The 22,194-nt window shown below is 50.6% G+C and overlaps 1 protein-coding gene across 3 annotated transcripts in view; it reads left to right on the top strand.

The window, feature by feature from the left end:
• The first annotated feature begins 30 nt into the window (after nucleotides 1-30).
• Nucleotides 31-22,194, top strand: part of LOC102461502 (E3 ubiquitin-protein ligase TRIM58-like) — a 38,879-nt gene continuing 16,715 nt past the window's right edge. The window contains exons 1-3 of one of the 3 annotated variants that reach the window (XM_075929023.2): nucleotides 31-197; nucleotides 3,659-3,770; nucleotides 7,344-7,450. The gene's annotated coding sequence lies outside the window, so the exon portion shown is untranslated. The remainder of the gene's footprint in view (nucleotides 198-3,658; nucleotides 3,771-7,343; nucleotides 7,451-22,194) is intronic. The other 2 variants (XM_075929024.2, XM_075929026.2) reach the window with 2 other exon arrangements.

The raw sequence follows: 22,194 nt of genomic DNA, 5'->3' as shown, positions 1-22,194 counted from the left end.
TGCTGCTCCTCCCACGCCGGGCTCGCTCCCCCCCTTGCTCTAGGGCAGCGCTGCCCAGTGAGCGGCGCTCGCTCGGCGCGGAGAGGCGGCGGCTGGTGGGGCGCGGTCAGCTGTTCGCGCAGGGAGCCCTCGCGTGGCGCCAGGAGGCGGCTGAATTCACCTTCCCCCGCCGCGGTTCGATCAGTGCAGCGATGCAGGTACCTGGAGCGGGGCCCGCTATTGAGAGGGGGGTCTCTTGCCCAGTTTTGTGGTGCAGCTTTTTCTGGGGTCCCTTTATACGGGGATCCCTTGCCTGGCACCGAGATGCAGCTGCTTCTGGGGTGTGGTGCCAAGGATGTTGCCATAGGATCCCTCCAGGGTGGGCTGCGGGGGCTGTTCATACAGGGATGCTTTGCCCACGGCTGAGATGCACTCACCTCTGGAGGCAGCTGTTTGCACAGGGGTACCTAGGGCGGAGCAGAGATGCAGCTGACTCTGGGGAGGGTGCTGTTTATGCAGAGATCCTTCGGTCTGGAGCGGAGATGCAGCCACCTTTAGGATGCTGAGGGCAGCACGGTGCCCTCTGAGTTGGGATTGTCTGGGGTGGGTGTCACCGTTGTGTTGACTCAACACCAGTGTTCCCTGTAAGCAGAGTGCTTGGGTGGCCACCCAGGAGAGATTGAAATGCTGCCCAGCTGATTCGCAGAGTGCACCCAGCCGGCACCATGTGTTTCTACTGGTGGTGCACAGCCACACGTGTCGGTGCACAGAACAAAATTTATTCTGCACATGGATGGAAATAATTAGAGGGGCCTTTGTTCCGCACTTGTGGCTTGTGTGTGTTTTGGCAGTATATATGACCAGGAGGTATCTCCACTCATCCCTCTCTGTGAATAGCCAGCTGTAAACTGGCAGATGAGTTACAACCAGGTCTCCTTGGGGACTGGAGTCTGGCATGGTGCCAGCTTCTCCCAACCATTGTGGTTGGGAATAAAACCATCCTCACAATGAATAGCAGCTGGGCAGTGCTGTGACAGAGCTACTCAGGGCCCAGCACAGATGAGGTCAGGGGGTCCAGACCCTGTGAGACCCCTCCCCACCCCCCCACTAGCTGCTAACAGGTCCAAGGCGCCACCAGCTGCTAATTCTGGTCCCTGGCTCCTCAATGCTATAGCTCAATGGCAGTCTCTGGTTCTGGAACTCTCCTTGCATTGATGGGGTCTCTCCATTGTCATGGAGGGGGGGCTTCTGGGGACTAAGCAATCTGCCCTCATGCCCCTCCTCCATGTGAATATTGATGGGGTCTCGGCCATCATAGCCTGGCTCTGTACTTCGGCCAGCACATTAGCAGGGTCCCTCCCCAATGCAGGGGGCTGTTATGGCTGTAGGATAGGATGCCCCTATAGACTAATGTTTAGGAATGCAGAGAACTCTGTGTTCAGTAGCTGCCTGTACAGAGGGCAGTATGTGTGGGGAACAGGCTACAACCAGACTGTTGCTCCATTTCGACACTTTCACTAGGCTAGTGCCTGGAGCATGGTGTCAGCACTTGCAAGCCCGTGAGATTCAAAACTAAAGAATATTGCAGAAAAATAAAACTCAAAGAGGAAACGATCATTAGACTTGCCAAATTCAATGTTATTTTTTTTCTAATGTCATTGGCTAATATCTGTTTATTTTACAGCTCTTTTTATTTTTAGATTTTTGGCTATTTAAGTTTCCACAATTGCGCAAATGTACACGTTTTAATAGTTTCCCCTATTTTTATCAATATATGGGTTTTTTGCAATGGCACAAGTGGAAAAGGAGATAATATTTAATGACCTGTCAAGATTAAAAAAGTTTTATAACCATTAAAACACAAAGTGACAGTCACATGTCAAAATATGCAAAGTAAATATCCTTAAACTCCAATAAGTTCTCAAACAGCATTTTTCTTACTTTGCCTATCTGTATATTTCAGTTATTACAGGTTGAATCTCTGTAGTCTGGCATCCTGGGAAGCCGACTGGTGAATTTGCCAACCCTCAGGAGGTCAATATTGTGTAGCAATGTTACTAACACTTCCACAGCTTGCTGGAAGAAGACATGTAGGGGTAAATTAGAACTAAATAACAGCACAGAGCACTGAGAGCCAGGACTGGTTGGCAGTAAACAAACTTTTACTTTTTTGGGGGGATTGTGGGAAACTTGGCTTCACCCATACTAAGTGGACATCCAGATACCTAAATTCAGGCCAGACTGTGGCTGTTGCTGGACCAGAGAGGGCTGGACTAAAGAAGGTCAACCTGTAGCAGCAATAATTTGTCATTGGTTTGTGTGTATTTGAGGAAATCAGTGTTCACTGGCTTTTACTGATGGCAAATCTTCTGCTCCTGAGCCTAACAAAGATCCCTGGTGACATGCCAAATCCCTGGCCCGGAACAGGCGGACACACAAAGGAAATATGTTCAGCCACGTTCGTTAGATCACACAGGAAAACAAAGTTATGAGGGGACTGGATAAAAAGGAAAATGACATAAAAAGCAGCCACACTGTTAGCTGTAATGATCAAGGGCTCCAACAGTAGCTGGATTATGTCCAGAGTAGACCAAACTGACCCCCATAACATTCTACAATCACTCCAAAAACATTTTTCTCCTCAAGAGCAATGCCACGTACGAAAGCTGCCTTTTCAACAAGATTCCTGTGGCAAAAGAACTACATTCAGGCTGAGTTAAGAGAGCTTGGTTGAATGTCCTTTCAGAATGCTTAGTTGAGCAAAATTCAGACTTCTGAAGACCAGGAAACAAAGCAGTAAGGTTGCACAGGCAACTTTAACACTGGCCTTTGTTTTTGTTTCTTTTGTCCTTTGAATAGTGTCCGATGGAATCTTGTGACTGAGCTGTAAAAGGAGGTGAAGAGCTTGTACAGATTTTTGTAAACCAGGAACGGCAGTCTTGAGTTTTGCTCAACTCAGCATTCTGCAAGGGTCCGGCATAACATCAAGCGAACACAACTTAGTGTTAACTTTTTTTTTTTGTCATTGAATTTCCTAGTGTGTTGAACCAGAAAAGTTATTGCTTGACTGGAGTTAGTAGGCGTTTAGGCAGTTGTACCAATCCTGTCCTGCAATTTGCATACTGAGTCAGCCAGCCCCTCACTACACATCCGTTGGGCCTCTCTCTAGCTCTGCCTTGGCACGCCTCCCTAGCTATATGACTCACTGCTTACCCCAATGACAACCTAGCTTCCTCCCCACTACTATTCCAAGTTCCTCTATAGCAAGGAGGGGATTTATCTCCCTGGAGTCCTCACACCCTGATATATGCTGTTACCATTACTTACCCCTTCCCTCCCACAACCCAATTCACAGGCAGTCCTGGAATGGAGAACAAATGTGTTATAGTGCAGTTGTGTTCCCGGTTATGCTTCAGATAGGTTAAAAGGTGGGATTTGTAGAAGGACCGGGGAATGAAATCACAGCAAACCTCCCCATAAAACAATATAACAGGATTTTATAACAGGGACAACTTGAGTTATTAGGTCGTTATTTCACAGACGTAGGGTTGCCAGAGGGCTTCAATAAAAATACTGGACACACTCGATATTACATCACAATCGACATTGCATCTTATTTAGAAAATACTGGACAGTTCTATTTTCTCATTTCTATTTTCTCAATTTGTTTCTCGAACAGAAAGCTCAAATACTGGACTGTCCAGTTAAAAACCGGACACCTGGCAACCCTACACAGACCTCCCTCCTGGAGAGAGAGAGAGAGGCATAGCTGGGCTTGTAACCTTTGAAAGGTGGGTAAACATGAAGGGAATGATTAAAGTCTATAAAATATTGACTGGTCTAGTGAAAGGAAATCAGGAGTGTTTGTCCTTCTTGCCCTATAAAGCAAGAGCCAGGGGATGAAAATAAAAGGTGGAGGATTCAAAACTGATCAAATTGAATACTTTCCCACACAACGCATAATTATCATGTGGAACTCACCGCCACAGGGTGCCACTGAGGTCAAGAACTTAGCAAGGTTCAAAGAGGAACTGGGCAGTTCTATGGTTAACAAGCCTAGCCAGAGCAATGCAAAAAATACCTGGCAAGCCCTCCTGCTTCAGGGGAGCAGATTATCCACCATCTGCTACTGCTGAGTTCTTATATCTTCCTCTGTAGCATCTGGTGTCGGAGATGGGACGCTGGACTGGTTGGAACTTGGCTCTGATCAAGTCTGACCATGCCCATGTTACTGTGCCTCTGCCTGTTTCAGCCTGTACCAGGGAGTCAAAGTGCCTTCATTGGGGGTGGGAGGAGGGATTCTCTAATCTGGCAGAGAAAAGCAGAACAAGAACCAATGGCTGGGCATAGAAGCCAGGCAGAATTAAATGAGAGACTAGGCACACATTTGTCTGGTGACACCTGATGTCTTCAAGTCCTGCCTGGGGATTTTCCTGGAAGATGCTTTAGCCGGACACATGTTACGGGGCTCCATGCAGTGGGAACTGGATGGAATTTAGGGGTCGGTGCTGTACAGGGGATCAGCCTAGTGATCTAATGATCCTTCCTGCCTTTAATGCTCTTCACTGGAGGCAGCTGGGACAGGTCTAAGGGCAGCCCTTGCTCACGGCAGCCAGTGGGGAGTTCCCACTGGGACACCGTCGGCAACCCGAAGTGGTCGCCGACCAGGAAACTGGCCAGGAAAAAAGGAATATAAAATAAATATAGGTCTTGGGCTATGTCTACACTACAATGATAGATTAGGAAAAGGTGTGCAATTCGTGCTCCGCAATTTGCATATCTTTTTCCGATACTTTTTTTGGAAGATAAGAACATAAGAACGGCCATACTGGGTCAGACCAAAGGTCCATCTAACCCAGTAGCCTGTCTGCTGACAGTGTTCAACACCAGGTGCCCCAGAGAGGCTGGACCGAAGACAATGATCAAGTGATTTGTCTCCTGCCATCCCTCTCCAGCCTCTGACAAACAGAGGCCAGGGACACCAATTCTATCCCCTGCCTAATAGCCTTTTATGGACCTAACCTCCATGAAATTATCTAGCTTCTCTTTAAACTCTATTATAGTCCTAACCTTCACAGCCTCCTCTGGCAAGGAGTTCCACAGGTTGACTACACGCTGTGTGAAGAAGAACTTTCTTTTATTAGTTTTAAACCTGCTGCCCATTAATTTCATTTGGTGTCCTCTAGTTCTTCTATTATGGGAACTAATAAATAACTTTTCTTTATCCACCCTCTCCACACCACTCATGATTTTATATACTTCTATCATATCCCCCCTCAGTCTCCTCTTTTCTAAACTGAAAAGTCCCAGTCGCTTTAACCTCTCCTCATATGGGACCCGTTCCAAACCCCTAATCATTTTAGTTGCCCTTTTCTGAACCCTTTCCAAGGCCAAAATATCTTTTTTGAGGTGAGGAAACCACATCTGTACACAGTATTCAAGATGTGGGCATACCATAGTTTTATGCAGGGGCAGTAAGATATTCTGGGTCTTATTTTCTATCCCTTTCTTAATAATTCCTAGCATCCTATTCGCCTTTTTGACCGCCGCTACACACTGTGTGGAAGTTTTCAGAGAACTGTTCACGATAACTCCAAGATTTCTTTCCTGATTTGTCGTAGCCAAATTAGCCCCCATCATACTGTACATATAGTTGGGGTTATTTTTCCCGATGTGCATTACTTTACACTTATCTGCATTAAATTTCATTTGCCATTTTGTTGCCCAATCACTCAGTTTGGTGAGATCTTTTTGGAGTCCCTCACAGATGCTTTTCTGAAATTTGGCCTGCCTAAATTGGGCCACTTTTCGGAAAAAAACCCTCTTTTGGAAGAGCCCTTCTTCCTCGTGGGAAGAGGAAGACAGGGCTTCCAAAAGAGCACGTCTGCTCTTCAGTAGAACAAAGAGGAAGAGCAGACGTGTTCCCTGGATGCGGCGGAGGAAAAACCCCGTAGTGCTGACATAGCCGTGGGTTCTTTGTATTCGTTTTCTGATTCCTGAGCCGGGTGTCTCTACATTGGTCCTACTCGGGGCAGCTCCATCTCCGAGCGATTGTCTCAGGCTCCCTGCTGATGCAGGCAGGCGTTGTGGCATTGGTCACGCTAGGGGTTGGTTGTCCCAGAGATCAACCTGTGGACCCCACCTACGAGCCCCTCTCTCGTGTGTGCAGCAGAGAACCCCCTGGGGCCATTTCTCTCTCAGCTTAACCCTTGACTGCCACCAGGGAGCCCCCTGCCCACGCTGGGGAGAGACCCCGCTCTGGTGCTGATTGTGGGACAGAGCCAACCTATGGGGGCAGAGACCCCATCAATGTCCCAGCAGTAGGGTGGTTCATTCAGTCCCCAGTTGCCTCCTTTGTGGTGGTGGAGAGACCCCATCAATGTGGGAAGAGCCCCAGAGCTGGTGATGGCTGTCAGGTTGCAGCACCAGGCAGACCCTGGTGAGACCAGGCAGCCCCTTACCCTCTAGTCCAATGTGAGCCAGGCCCTCAGTTTGAGATGGCTCAGTCCCAGCTCCGCCCAGCTGCTGTTAGTGACTAGGGGCAGCCTCTGTCTCCCAGGGACCTGAGTCCCCAACCCCATCTTACCAGCTGGGGGCAGCCAGGCATCGGCTATTCACCATAGCAGGGGCGTGGAAATGCCTCCTAGTCAGACACCCCCAATGTGGACAGAAGCTGGGGGCGCGGGAGTCATCCCAACAGTGTCACCCAGCCTGGGGTGGGGGTCCCAGAAGAGAGGACACATGCCCCCCAGGCCTGTCTCCGAAGTCAGCTGTAGCTCATTGCCAAGTGGAGGACGCCCAGGTAAACAGCCCCCATGCTCCACTTCAGAGTCAGCTGCATCTCGGGAGCAGGAAAGGGCCCCCGCCCTGCCTCTGCTGCACCCCTGCTACACCCCCACCCACCCCTTCTCCAAGCCCTGCCCCTTCCTGCTCCCTCCCTGCCTCCTTGCCCAAAGCCCTCTCCCCCAAGCAGCATGAGTCAAGGGATAACCAGGGTCCTGGCGCGGGGCAGCAGAGGGTTCTCTCTCTCATACACACATCCACGGTGGTGGGAGTTGGAGTGGTGGGGCAGCCTGCTCCAATCTGCCCCACCGCCCTCCCCCACTCTGCCCCACCGCCCTCCCCCAGCCTGTTGCACCCTGCTTCCCCCAGCGGCAGGAAGTGGAACGCTGCCATGGTGAGTGGGGGGGGACCCCTGCTGCTGCCCCACCTCTAGCCCCCAGGTAATTCCCAGGCCATCCTAGTCCCACTGCGGGGTCCCCCAAAGTGCAGGTCCTGGGGGCAGCCACCCTGAACCATCCAATGGACAGGCTGGCTCTGCTGCTGGACTGGGGAGTGATGGAATTTCCTCTTCCTCTGCACAGGCTGCACCTTGGGGCCACCTCTGGGAACCATTCCTGGCCGCAGGAAGCTCCGCACCCGTCAGAGGAGGTTCACAAGTGAAAACCAGGCTTGAGGATCACACTGAAATGTAAGGACAATACTTATACCCCGGGGATTAATTTTATAATGACAGGCTGAACTTCTCTAGTCTGGCACCCTCGGGACCTGACCGGTGCCGAACCGGAGAATTGGCCTGACCGCAGGAGGTCAATATTATCTAGCAGCATTGTCAACACTTGCACTGCTTGCTGGGCTGTTAGAGGACATTTAGGGGTAAACTAGAGTTAAATAGCAGCACAGGACTGATGGCTGTAAACAAACTTTATGTGACCATGGAAAACTTGGCCACACCATAAGTGGGCATCCAGCTCACTAAATCATGCTGGACCATGGAGGTTGCTGGACCAGAGCGTGCCAGATTAGAGAGGTTCAACTTGTATATGGCAAACGTGAGAAAAAAGGATAAACTTAAAAAACAACAAATGGTCTGGTAGCACTTTATAGACTAACAAAACATGTAGCTGGTTAGTCTATAAAGATTAGTCTATAAAGATTATATATAGATTTGTTAGTCTGTAAAGTGTTACCAGACCATTTGTTGTTTTTAAAGTTTATCCTGTACAGACTAACTCGGCTACTCCCTGAAGTGTGAGAAAAAAGCACATTTTCAGTCAGTGCGTTGTGAGGCTTTTTGTATTTTTATGTCTGCTTTTGTAAGCAAGTGGTTTTTAGCAAGAGGTGAAATTTGGGAGGACACAAGACAAATCAGACTCCTGAAAGGGGTGCAGTAGTCTGGAAAGATTGAGAACCACTGATCTAGCCTAACGCCTTGACAAGACTCAGGGTTTGTTGTGTCTAAACCGATGCCAGCCTGCCTTCTTTTGAAACTCCAAGGGAAGGAGCTACCTGAGGGTATGTCTACACTACAAGTTTTTCCGCAAGAGCCTATGCAAATGAAGTGCAGATTAGCATTTTCTCGTGCTTCATTTGCATACTCTCTTCCGATCCGTTTTTGTGCTAGGGGTTTTAGCGCAAAAACAAGCAGTATGGATGTTTCTGCTTTGCGGTATACCTCCTTTTTTGAGGCATAAGGATTTTGCACAAAAAGGGGTTTTTGCGCGTAAAGGAAACGTCCACACTGCTTGTTTTTGCGCAAAAACCCCTTGCGCAAAAACAGATCAGAAGAGAGTATGCAAATGAAGTGCTAATCTGCGCTTCATTTGCATAGGCTCTTGCGGCAAAACTCATAGCGTAGACGTAGCCTGAATCTCCCCAGGCATCTATTCCATTGTCCTGCCCTTCTTACAGCAAAGAAGTTTCTCCTGAGATTTAATTTAAACCTGCCGTGCTGTAGTTTGAGCCCGTTGCCTCTTATCCTGCCCTCTATGGCCCCAGAGAGCAGCTTTTCTCTGTCTTTTGAATGGCAGCCTTTCAAGTATTTGAAGACCACTCGCCTATCCCCCCGAATCTCCTCTTTTCCAAACTAAACCTACTCCCTTCCTTCAGCCTTTGATCACCTTCGTTGCTCCCTCCTGGGTCCTTTCCAATCGCTCTCTACATCCTTTTCATACATTGGTAACTAAAATTGGGCATAGCACCCCAGGGCTGTCCCTAGGCATTCACAGAATATGCAGCTGCATAGGACGCTGATATCTGGGGCACCATCCAGTGCTCCAGATGTCATGATGCCCCAGGCAATTGAGTGCAGCTTATGTGGGGCGCCGCCCCATTTCCCAGCTGGCCACCCCACGGGCTGCCCAGCTGCCATTCACCTGCTGTTTACAGCCGCTCGTCTCCAGCCAGCTGCCAAGCCGCCCCCTGCTCCGCCTCTGGCTTGCAGCTCCAGTCCTGCCGCTCACTGCTTGGCACCTCCTCCCTACTCCTCTGCCCGAGTCGCGGACAAGGGGGGGGGAAGGGAGCTGGCAACTTAAAAGGGCCTGGGCCTCGTGGCTGCTGCCGCCACTATAAAAATGGCAGTAGCCGGAATCCCGAGCCTTTTAAATTGCTGCTGGAGCCTCCAGCCCCACCTATGCCTCCTGAGGCCCCATCCATTCTGTAGGGCCTGGAACCAGCCCCCTCCCCCCGAACTTTGCTCAGGGCCCCAGCAAGTCACTGCCCTGACTTTTGCCAGCCTCCCTGCCTTGCCCCCACAGCTCCTGCCCCCCACTGCAAAGCAGCTGCCCACCTCCCCACAAGGGGGGAGGGGTTGCAGGTGCTTGGGCTATGTAGGCATCTGTGTTACCCCCGCTGAGGTCTAACCAGTCCCGAGCTGAGTGTGGCTCTACCCTCCCAGGGCTTCCATGTTACGCCTCTGTTAACTCAGCCTACAATTGCATTTGCGTTTTTTGCATCAGCCTCACATTGCTGACTCATGCGGCGGCTGGGCCCCACCGCAGCTCCCAGCTCCTGGTTAGCACGGCTGCCGCCGAGCCCGTTTCCACCCCTCTGGATTTTTGTACGTGTTCCCTGCACTTCACATTGGGCTTTGCTGAATTTCATGTATTGGCTATCGCCCAGTTCCCCAATTTATCAAGATCTTCTGCATCTCGACTCTGTCCTCCGTAGTGTTGTCAACCTCCCCCCTCCCCCACCTTTGTGCCATCTGCCAATTTAACCATTGGGAAATGTGTCCCTTTCACTCCCGTCCAACATTGTCCCCCAGGAAGCTGAGCCTGGCTTGTGTCCAGCCGGCACAGGAGTTTTCTGTCCCAGCGCTGCAGAAGTGCTAAGCACAGTGGAAACGGAGCAGGCTCCAGTAGGGTTAAATACAAGGCTCAAGTTGGGAGGAGTGAGGCAGGGATGTTCAGCAGCCTGCAGCTTTTCTCCCTGCACAGACAGTAAGGCTTGCCAGCAAAGCTGCTGAACAAAACCCCAGTGCTTGCCGGTGGGGGGCTGAGTGTAAGGGGGAAATACACATGGGGGCAAAGGACGTGTGGCGTGTGATGCGGATAGAAGGCATTCCAGGCAATGTTCCCTCTAATTTTTTTCCATCCATGTGTGGAATAAACTTTGCTCTGTGCACCAAGGCATGCACAGATGTGCACCATCTATAGAAACACATGCTGCTGGCTGTGGGTGCTCTGCCAATCAGTTGGATGGCATTTGAATCTCTCCTGGGAGGCTGCCCAAGACCCACCTTACAGGGAACATGACCACAGCTGCATAACACCCCACATAGGGCCAGGAGGCGGGTGGCTGTGCTGAAGGAGGGCAGGGTGCTGGGGGTACAGGTGGAGGGATGGACCGGGAGGATAAGAAAGTGGCTTGTTTTGCTGGGTGGCGACAGGGAGATGGGGTATGGGTGGGAGAGATGAGCAGGGGTTTTCTGATACCAACTTGTCTCTGGAAGCTTTTGTGAGTGGCCATCCAGGGTCCCACAGAGACTCTGACTGAGCAGGGAAATTAACTCAGTTTTTCCAGGTCCCTGGCTCATGCCCCCCACTGCTCTGTCCTCCCTCTGCCCCACTGGGCTGCTGGAGCCACAGGCCTCCGCTGGGACCGAGCCAGATGTGGGGTTGGAGCAGCCGGGCGCGCTGCCCGTTGTGGTGCAGTCCGGCACCATAGGGGAGCTGCTGAGGTGGGTGGCACCGCAGCCGGCCCAGGACGTGTCGCAGAAGGAGATGCGGCAGCTCTGTGAGGACGTCGGGCAGGAGGTGCTGCAGGCCCTGAGGCAGGGAGAGCCAGCCTGCACCCTGAGGCAGGGAGAGCCAGCCTGCACCCTCAGGCAGGGAGAGCCAGCATGCCCAGAGGCAGGGCTGTGGGGAGAACCTAGGGCTGGGGGAAGCAAGTTGCCAGCCCGCTGCTGCTGCCCAGGGCCACTCATAGGGGAGGCCTTCCCTCTCCTAGTGGGCGGTGCATGGCCCAGCCTGGGAACACAGGGCAAGGTGGGAGGTGTGCAGTGCATGGCTCCAGTCTTCAGCCCTGGTGGGAGTAGGGAGGGGGGCAGCATGCAATCCCAGTGTTCCTCGGAGCATGAGGAGGGCAGCCAACACCCACCCCAGGAGGGTTCATGGCACCACCCCAGTCTCAGCTTGGGCTGAAGTCCGGACAGCCCCAGGAGACGGGGGGAGATGTGCTGACGTGGGGCGGGGATCTCGTCAGTCCTAGGCATGGGGTCAGTGTCAGACACGATGACGGCATTGAGCTTCCGATAGTCCACACAGAACTGGATTGTCCCGTCCTTCTAGGGGACCAACAGCGTGGGAGAGGCCCAGGGACTGGAGAGTGGCTGGGTCACCCCTACAGCCAGCGTGTCTCCAACCCCTCTCTCTCTCTCCTGACCGTGGGCTGCTTTCCCGCTGACTCAGAATGGGGTGCAGTTGATGGGAGGATGGGCTCCCGTCTCTCTCCAGTGGACAGCCAGGTTAGTGAGCCCTGATCTCTGTCTGCTGTGCTGGAGTTAGTTGGTCAGAGAGAGGAATTGATTCTCCTCTCCTCTCTCTAGCCACACTCAGCCAGCATGATCTTCTCCCTGTCCCAGTACAACTCCTTCATGTTGACATGGTACACCCAGTCGGTGGCTGTGCAGCAGCGTTCTTAGGGTTGCCAAGTGTCCGGTTTTGAACCGGACAGTCCAGTCTTTGAGCTTTCTGTTTGGGAAACAAATTGAGAAAATAGAAATGAGAAAATAGAACTGTCCGGTATTTTCTAACTAAGATGGAATGTCGATTGTGATGTCATGTCAAGTGTGTCCGGTATTTTTGTTGAAACCATCTGGCTGCCCTAAGTGTTCCCTGTAAGCGGTGCACTTGTGTGGCTGCTCGGGAAAGACTCAGATGCCTCCCAGCTGATTAGCAGAGCACCCACAGCTAGGTTTTTGTTTTGACTGGTGCACATCCACACATGCCTTGGTGCACATAAAATTTTATTCTGCACGTGGAAGGAAACATGGATGGAAAAGATTAGCGGGGACATTGCTGTGGGTCTGGTTGGACATTTCCACTACATAGTTCTACTCTACTCATTTGATGACCTTGAAGGGGCCATTCCAAGCCATGTGCAGCTTGTTCTTCTTCATGGTGATGAAAAGCATCAACTGGCCCCCAGTGGCACATGTGTAGCAGTCATACCAGACTTTCTATTTCTTTTGTGCCCTGGGTAGGTTCTCTCTGGCCAGGCCCATGAGCTCAGCAAACTTTTTCCAGAAAATCAGTACATACTCCACCACTGATTCTCCATCATGAGAGGCCTTCCCCGCCCATCCATCCCTCATCAGGTCCAGGAGGGACCCTCATCCTGTACAACAACTCGAACAGCGAGAGCCCTGTGGATTCCTGGGGCACGTCCCTGTACACAAATAGCAGGTGAGGTTGTACCAGTCCTGCAGGTGCTGGTTGATAACAGTTTGTCAGCATTGTTTTTAGTGTTCCATTGACTCTCTCCACCAGACCATTGGACTGAGGGGGATACACTGAGGCTCAGGTGTGTCGGACCCCACACTTCTCCCACAAGCATTAGAGCAGGGCTGACATGAAGTTGGACCCTGGGTCTATAAGGATCTCGTTGGGGAACCCCACTCAGCTGAAAATGGTCAGCAACATGTCTGCCACCGTGTCTGCCTCAATAGAGGACAGAGCCGCCACCTCGGGGTAACAGGTAGCGACATCCAGACGTCCAGGGAGTGATAGGACAGAAAGAAATTCATCACCGGATGGCGGGCCTGGCCCCAGGATGCACCATGATCTGTTCTCTGAGCTCCTAGTGGAGTAGTACAGTGGGATAGCTAACCATGGTGCACCACTCTCTCTCTCTGTCCGTATAAGAGCACTGGCTCTGGATGCACACGGGTAGCACAAGAAGCGTTGTGTGTCATTAAAGCGGCTTAGGATCATCGATGAAACTGAGATGATGATCGATTTAACTCTGTAGTATGGACATGTCTTCAGTATTTGCCGTCTCTCCAGTGCTATAACACGGTTTGTGTTGCTAGTCCACTTCTTCACTATCCAGCCTAAAGCCTTGTCAAAGAGCAGTGGTGAGAAAAGGCAGCCCAGTTTAACGCTGGTATTTACAATGAATTGCCTCGTTAATCCGACTGTTCCTCCTTACAGAGGCTTTGCTCATGGCGACGATGCCTTCGGCGGGAATTCTGCAAGATCAAAGAATAGTCCGCAACGTACATCTGTGCAGGCTGCGAAAAGCCTTTTGAAAAGCAATGACATGGATGAAGCGGGGAACTTGCCATTCTGTACTTTCTTCTGTTTTGGCCCTTAGTGGCAGGGGTGATGTGGGGGAGGGTACAAGAGGTCACGTGCCCCTAATGCCATGGAAGTCAGTGGGGGGACTAGAGAGGGGGATGCCTGGCACCTGCAACAGAGGTTCCCCTACCCCCCGTATATACTGACAGCTGATGACTCTCTCATTGAATCCAATACTGCCCCAGAACGAGAAGCATAAGGGAAGTCGATGGGAGACACTGGAGACACTGCATCAGCTCGACCCAAGGTACATCAACTCCAGCTGTGCTATTCATGTAGCTCAGGGCTCTCAAACTCAATTTACCTTAGGGCCAGGGCCAGTCCTCAAATCCTCCTCGCAGCCCAGTAGGCACCTCCACTGGCAGGGCTGTGGGGTGGGGGGGTGTCTCTGTGCATCCCCCTTGCACAGCCTCAGCCTGAGTGATTAAAATTCACTGGGGGTCCCTGCCCTGGCAGTGCTGCAGGGCTAGAGTGACTTCCAGCTGCTGGCTTCACACCGCCGGCATGTCCCTGTGGCTCGGGGGAGGAGTGTGCAGCGCCCTCCTGTCCAGAAGTGTAAAACTGTGAAACTAGTAACACATGTTGTGAAACTCTCCTGATTTTTATCATAAGCCTCCTGATAATTGGTTTGTGGGTTTTTTTTTCTGAAACCTCCAGCCACATCCTTGTGCTGGGATCCACTTGGTGTAATCGAAAGTGAAACCCACTGGTTCTGCCCCACTGTCAGCTTGGGCTGCTTCCCGGCCAGCACTGTTCACGTTGCACATGGAGACAGCTAGCATGGCTTCCCAAACGGAGCAGCTCCCTCTGCAGCTGGGATAGTGTGGGCACTGGGGGCCTGGATACTGCTGGGAGCCGGCCCACAGGTGAGCCCCTGCACACCGTCTGCTCCCCTCTCCCTTGTGCCGGCGTTAAATCACACGGGCCTGATTAAATAACATTTCCAAACTATTTCATGGTCCAGATTGGAGAAGTGCTCAGGCGGTAGGTGGCCCATGTGCCGGGAGTTTGAGACCCTGATGTAGCTGGAGTTGTGTAAATTAGGCCAACTTTGCCTGTAATGTAGACGTTCCCTATGTAGTGTAGACATAGCCTAAGCATTCCATTCACTGCCTTTTTCATCCTATATAGTAGCGCACAACAGAAGGTTTTCCCAGGAGAGAGGGTTGGGTAACTCCTCTCCAGTTGTTAGTAAGATCACTCTTTCTGATTATGATTCTGTGTTTCCACTGATCAGAGGAGGGTCTCTTTTTCTCCCAAACTTCATTGACTAGCTCTGTCAGGTCCATGAGGATGATAGTATCACATTCTTTTAGTAAGATGTGTTGTGATGTGATTGTCTCCTGCAGCTTGGTGATTTTTCAGCTTCCTTACTGGAAATAAGGTGTACATTTTTAACAGTGAGGGTAATTAATCATTGGAGCAACAATGAATGGATGGTGGTGGTTTCTCTATTGCAGCTGATGCTTAAATCAAGACTGGATTTTTTAATAAGATATGTTCTAGCGCAAAAATTATTATTTTGGGGGTGTTTTATGGCCCATGTTATATGGGAGGTGCAATTAGATTGTCATAAAGGTCCCTTCTGGCCTTGAAATCTGTGAAATTATTTTAAAAAAATTCAGAAATGGTGCAGATAAGAGGCACAAAAATTATTTGAGAGCTGGAGAAAATGCCTTACAATGAGCGATAAAAGTGCTCACTCCATTAACTTGATTACAATATACAGTGAAACCTTTGTTATCCGCTACTCTATTAACCAGAAAACTTTAACCAGCATTGCCCCCATCACAATACTGTTACATCTTCAGGCGCACAGGCCTGGCTTGGTTTACCATGATTGGCTTAACAATTTTTTATTTAAGAAGTACTAATCATCTGTAACTCAAAATAGAAATGTAAGACCAACTGCCTCCCACTACAAAACTACCAATATTAAAAACTTGAGTTTTACTATTATTGTCCATTGGTTTTTCCTAGGTTGATTGGACCCTCAGATAACCGGAATTTTTAGATAATCAGAACACCCTAATCCCTGAGCATGCTGGATAACACAGGTTTTACTGTACCTCCACAAGAGAACATGTTGGGTAGTAAAGGGTTCTTTAATTTGCTGGAGAAAGGTGGACCAAGAAGCAAGAACTGGAAGCTGAAACCAGGCACGTTTCAATTGGAAATAAATCGCCGCTTTAACAGTGAGAAGGACTAGCCATTGAGGGAGAAACTCCCAAGGGGCAAGATGGATTCACTGTGGATTTTTGATGTCTTCAAATCGAAAGTGGATGCCTTTCTGGAAGAGGCTTTAGCCAAGCGTTTCTTAAACATTTTAAGACCGAGGAATACCAAGGGGGAAAAAAAAGGTTGGGGGGGGGGGAGAAGGGGAAAGGGTCAGGGGAAAGTTATTGAGAAAAAGAGGATCAGGGGAAAGTTATTGAGCAAAAAAAAGGTTGCCTGCCCCCTTTAAAGGCGGCCATTTTGAATTCTGTTGTTCTCCGCGGCACACCTCCGACTGCCTCGTGGCACACCAATCTGCCACGGAACACAATTTAAGAAACACTGCTTTAGCCAAACAGAGATAACTGGGCTCAATAGAGGGGTCTCTAGGTGGACACCTATGGCTATTCACATGCAGGAGGTCAGACTGGATGATCTAATGGTGTCTTCTGACCTTAACCTCTATGATAATCCCCCTATCACCACCCCAAGAAAGGATGGGTCCTAACTCAGAGTCTGCACACTGGCATACCTCACAGCCTGGACATTGATGGGGTCTTTTCCTCTTTGGGAAAATGCTGAAGAGGGCCTGAACACCAGCTAATGCTCACCCTTCTAGCAGGATGTTGATGGGGTCTTTCCCTCATTGATGAAGTCTGCTTATCAATAAGGCCTGATCTCCGAGAAGGTCTCTCCCTGTTGTTTGTGCTCCCTCAGAGTTCCCTGGGTGGAGTCTCTAGTGCGGTGGTCCCCAATCTTTCGGGGCTGTCAGGGGGCAGGGGCAGGGCTGCTCACGCGCCAGGCATTGGGCCGCCCACACGCCCAGGGCCGGCAACGCACATGTGCCACGTGCCTGGGGCAGGGGCCACCCACATACCCTGCACCCGGGGCCAGCACCGCGCATGTGCCGCGTGCCTGGGGTAGGGACCGCCCATGCGCCCTGTGGCTGGGGCCCGCACCGCACATGTGCTGTGCACCCGGGGCAGGGGCCACCCACGCACCACGTGCCCGGGGCAGGGGCCGCCCATGCGCCACATACCAGGGGTGGGGCTGGCCCAGATGATTTGGTGGGCGCACATAAATGCCCTGGCGGGTGCCATGGCACCCACGGGCACTGCGTTGGGGACCACTGCTCTAGTGGATGATAAGGCCTGAGCACCGAACCAAAGCTTGACCCATCATCAGGACACTGACGGGGTCTTTCCCTCTCTGGTGCATTCTCTGTTGGCTGATTCACAGTTTCCAAAGCCAAAACGAGACCTTGGGATCATATAATATGGGCCACTGAACGTCCCCAAGTTGATTCCTGCTTCAGGATCAATAGCAGTGGCTGGACTAGAGCAGATCTTTCAAAATCAACCACTGCCCTCGGTAAATTGTTCCAGTGGTTAATTCCCCTCACTAACGTGTACCTTATTTTCCATCTCCGCTTGTCTGGCTGCCAGCCATGGGGTGGGGTGGGGAAGGGGGGAGGGTTACACATTTGTCTGCTAGATCAAGGAGCCCTCTAGTATCAAATTTCTGTTCCCCAGGTAGGTATTTAGGGCCTGGTCCTCAAAGGTTACTGTCACCGAGGGGTGGGGAGTCACCACCCCCTTCCACAGCGAGAGGTGACTGTTAGCCAGCAGGTAGAACAGAAAGTCTATTCGTTTACAGGGACACAGCGTAGAACACGCCTGTCAGCACAAGGAACAAGAGCAGTCTGTACCACCCATCCATGTCAGTAGGGTTGCAAGATGGTTTATCTAAAAATACTGAACACCCTCCCCCCCCCCAAAAAGGGGGAGACAAAAGTTGTTGAGAGAAAAAAAAAGGACTCTGAGAGTTATTAAGCAAAAAAAAAAAAAAAAAAAAAAAAAACCAGCATGGCCCCTTTAAGAAAAGACTTTGAAGCTTTTTGCTGGTGGCCGTCTTGTTTTCCTGATCCAGCCAGAAAACAGCTTCCCTGCAGAACCAGGTAAGCATGGGGTCTGTGGACTCGGGGAAGGGGCCCCGGCGGCTCAACCTGGTTTGTGAGTGTGTGTAGGGTTTCCAGGTGTCTGGTATTTTCGCCCCCTGGCAGGGAAAAAAATCAGAAAATACTGGACATTTTAGGTGTCCAGTATTTTTGCCCCCTGGCAGGGGAAAAATCAGAAAATACCGGACATTTTAGGTCTCTGATATTTTCTGAAATTTTTTTACTGGACAGGAAGCAAAAATACCAGACTGTCTGGGTCAATACCGGACACCTGGCAACCCTATCTATCAGGGATGATCTAGATGTTGGTTGCTCCTGCCGTGAGGTCAGGGAACTGGACTTAATCTCTCAAGGTTTCTTCCATTTCTAACATTTTATGATTCTAACTCCATAAGGCAGGTTTTCCAACTCTTTCATCCTTCTTATAGTTCTTTTGGGAACTCTCTCCAATTTATCATCATCCTTCTTGAATTGTGGGCACCATAATTGGACATAGCATTTCAGCAATGGTTACATCAGTGCTTAGTCATTTTCCAAGTTTAAATAATTTGCATGTTTAGTTTCCACAGAAACCATTGATGAAAACACAGGCTCACAGAAATAGCTTTGGAAGCATCACTTTCACTGCTTTATCAGTGAATTCTTCCTACTCTCCTTTAACAGAAATCCTGGTTTGGTAGCATGTCATCACTTAACAATTAACGAGATTTTCTTGAGCTGTAATACTTAAAGATGCATTGTAACACTTTCCCAAGTGACAACTCCACTGTGCAACAGAAACTAAGTGTGGTCAAAGTCCAGCCCATCCCCTCACGGCACATACAAAAAACCTATATGTTCACTGCCTGCAATTTTGTAAAATTAACTATTTTAATAATAACCATGACCTGGTCAATTAGCCTCACTTAAAAAAAAATTACTCCTTATTTCTAGTCTGAGTTTGGCTAGCTTCAACTTCCAGCCGTTGGATCATGTTAGACGAGGGGTTCTTAAACTTCATTGCACTGCAGCCCTCTTCTGCACAACAAAACTTACTACGTGATCTGGAGAGGTGAGAGAGGAGACCAAAGTCTGAGCCCACATGAGCCCTGCCACTATTGCATGTTCTCATTACATGGCCACTCCAAGCCTTGCTCAACCCAGTGAGCTTGGTGCAAGTCAGCACCACTTGGCCCATCACTAATTAGCGTACTTTATGGCAGTGGTCACCCACCAGTCGATTGGGATCTACCAGTAGATCTCAGAGCCTCTGACAGGTGATCGTGACCAGTTTGGCCAGGAAACTATCAAGCGCTGGCACTTCAGTTGCCTCTCCACCCACTGTCATGCTGCTCCTGCCCTCTGCCTTAGAGCTGCCCCCTGGGAGACTCCTGCTCACTGTGCAGGGTATGGGAGGGAGAAGCGGGTGCTGATGTCAGGGTGTCCCTTCCCCCCACTTCTGTCCCCTGTCTCCACACAGAGAGAAAGGGATGGAGGGAGCTTGGCTCTGTCACTCTCACACACTGTGTGTGTCTCTGTCATTCTCACAAACACACTGTCTTGCACTCTTATCTCCTGACCCAACACATACTTGGGGGTTGTTGTTACTTCTGTTACTGCTTGCAAAGTGTGTTATTTTTGGTGTTTTGACAAGTCTGTGCATTTCATAACTTTCATTTCTCTCTTGTGCTTAAATGTAATTCTTTGAGCAGTGAGCTCTAAAATGCCTAACCTATCATGTCTGGAGTCATTATCTCTGTGGTTATTGCTGCTCCTGGAAGTGGCTGGCATGTCCCAGCAACCCCTGAGAAATGCAGAGCAGGGGGGTCTCCACATGCTATCCTTGCCTGCAGACACCACTCCTGCAGCTCCCATTGATCAATAACGGGGAACCATGGTCAGTAGAAGCTGTGGGCTCAGTGGTTGAGGGGCAGCACATGGCTGTACATGCCAGCTGCTATCAGGAGTGGTGCAGGGCGATGGCAGGAGTAAGCCTGCCTTAACTCCACTGCTCCAACACCCAGAAGCTGTCTGAGTTAAACAGAGCCCATCCAGATGCTGCTTCCTGAACCTCTGTCCCAGCCCTGAGCCTCCTCCTACACCCAACGTCCTGCCCCAGACATGAGTTCCCCCATAGCCAAACTCCTTCCCAGACTTTGCACCCTGAAACCCCTCCTGGACCCCAACTTCCCAACCTAGGCTAAGCCCAGAGCCCCTCCCATACTCTAAACCCCTTGGCCCAAGCCCAGAGCCTGCACCCCAACCCCCTACCCCAGCCTGGTGAAAGTGAATGAGGATGGGGGAGAGAGTGAGCAGGGTGAGATCTTGGAGAAGGGACAAGGCCTCGAAGAAGGGACGGGAAGGAAGCCAGGCGAGGGTATTTGGGTTTGAGGTAGATCTTACATTGCACTTAAATTGATAACTTGATCTTGTGGTTAAAAAGGTTGGAGACCACTGCTTTATGGGGGGGGGGGGGGAGAGCTCTGTCATGGGTGGATTTTCTGATGCCTAATACAAATGGAAAAACAACGGACGCTTTTGCCTTGCTCAGGAGATTTGCAGGGTCTCTCTCGCGTGTGGATTCTCCAGTGTTCAGTAAGATGTGATTTCTTGTGGATGCTTTCCCCAAACTCTGGACTTGTTATAGGGGCTCCGTTTCATGTGGATTCTCTCATATCTTGAGAACGCACACGCTGCTACTGTGGCTTTCCTCACATTCAAGGAACTTGTGAGTTCTCTCTTCCACGTGGAGACCTGGGAGCTCAACGAAATGTGTGTGGTGATTGTTGCTTTCTCCACACTCAATGGTTCTCTCCCATCTGAATCCTCAGATGCTTAGTGAGGTCTCGAGGTGAGAGTGAAGCTACTGTCCCACTCATTGCATTTGTGAGGTCTTTCCTTGTGTGACACAAGGCTGGAAAGGGTTAAGCAGCTCAGGGACTAAGGGTATGTCTACACTACAAAGTTAATTCGAACTAACAGCCGTTAGTTCAAATTAACTTTAATAGGCGCTACACAGGCAAACCGCTAGTTCAAACTTAATTCGAACTAGCGGAGCGCTTAATTCGAACTAGGTAAACCTCATTCTACGAGGACTAATGCCTAGTTCGAATTAAGTAGTTCGAATTAAGGGCTGTGTAGCCACTTGATTCGAACTAGTGGGAGGCTAGCCCTCCCCAGCTTGCCCTGGTGGCCACTCTGGGCACAACCAGGGAAACTCGTCTGCCCCCCTCCCGGCCCCGGAGCCCTTAAAGGGGCATGGTCTGGCTACGGTGCCCGTGCCAGGTGCAAGCCTGCCAGCACCCAGCCAGCACACCCTGCACCTGGCACGGCACGAGCCAGCCACCTGCTGCCACCCAGCCCTCCGCCTCTTCCCGGGACCAGGCTGGCGGCTCCCAGGAGCCTCCCCGAGGTCGCAAGAGGCGGACGCCCACCTGGTCTAGTGCGGAGATCGTGGACCTTATCCAGGTTTGGGGGGAAGCCTCCAACGTCCACGACCTCCGCACTAGGCACAGGAAAGTGGCCATCTAGGGAAGGAGAGCTGCCAGCCTGGCCACCAAAGGCCACATGCGAACCCAGGAGCAGGTTTGCATGAAAATCTAGTTGGTCCAGTGAGACCCCCAACCCTGAGCCCTGAGCTTAGAACATAAGAATGGCCGTACTGGGTCAGACCAAAGGTCCATCTAGCCCAGTAGCCTGTCTGCCAACAGTGGCCAACACTAGGTACCCTGGAGGGGATGGACCGAAGACAATGACCAAGCCATTTGTCTCGTGCCGTCCATCTCCAGCCTTCCACAAACAGAGGCCAGGGACACCATTCCTACCCCCTGGCTAATACCACTCCATGGACCTAACCTCCATGACTTTATCTAACTTCTCTTTAAACTCTGTTGTTGTTCTAGCCTTCACAGCCTCCTGTGGCAAGGAGTTCCACAGGTTGACTATTTGCTCTGTGAAGAAGAACTTTCTTTTATTAGTTTGAAGCCTGCTACCCATTCATTTCATTTGGTGCCCTATAGTCCTTATGGGAACTAATGAAGAACTTTTCTTTATGCACCCTCTCCTTACCACTCATGATTTTATAGACCTCTATCATATCCCCCTCAGTCTCCTCTTTTCTAAGCTGAAAAGTCCCAGTCTCTTTAGCCTCTCTTCATATGGGACCTGTTCCAAACCCCTGATCATTCTAGTTGCCCTTTTCAGAACCCTTTCCAAGGCCAAAACATCTTTTCTGGGGTGAGATCACATCTGTACACAGTACTGAAGATATAGCGTACCATAGTTTGATACTTCCCCTCCTCCTTCTTCCCCTGGCTTCCCCCTTCCAGCTCCCTCCTCCCAGGTTTCCCCCTCCCCTCTCCCACCCTCTCTCTTTCCCTCTCCCACCTCCTTTTCCCAGTCTCCCCAGAGGTTAATCCCCCCCCCCCACTCCCAGTTTTGTTAAATAAAGAAAGTTTCTATTTTTGAACACACGTGTCCTTTATT

The sequence above is a fragment of the Pelodiscus sinensis genome, chromosome 5 (assembly GCF_052426305.1).
Source record: "Pelodiscus sinensis isolate ZL-2025 chromosome 5, ASM5242630v1, whole genome shotgun sequence".
Lineage (NCBI taxonomy): Eukaryota > Metazoa > Chordata > Testudines > Trionychidae > Pelodiscus > Pelodiscus sinensis.
The sequence above is the reverse complement of the archived record's forward strand: the minus strand, read 5'-3'. Positions and strand labels throughout refer to the sequence as shown.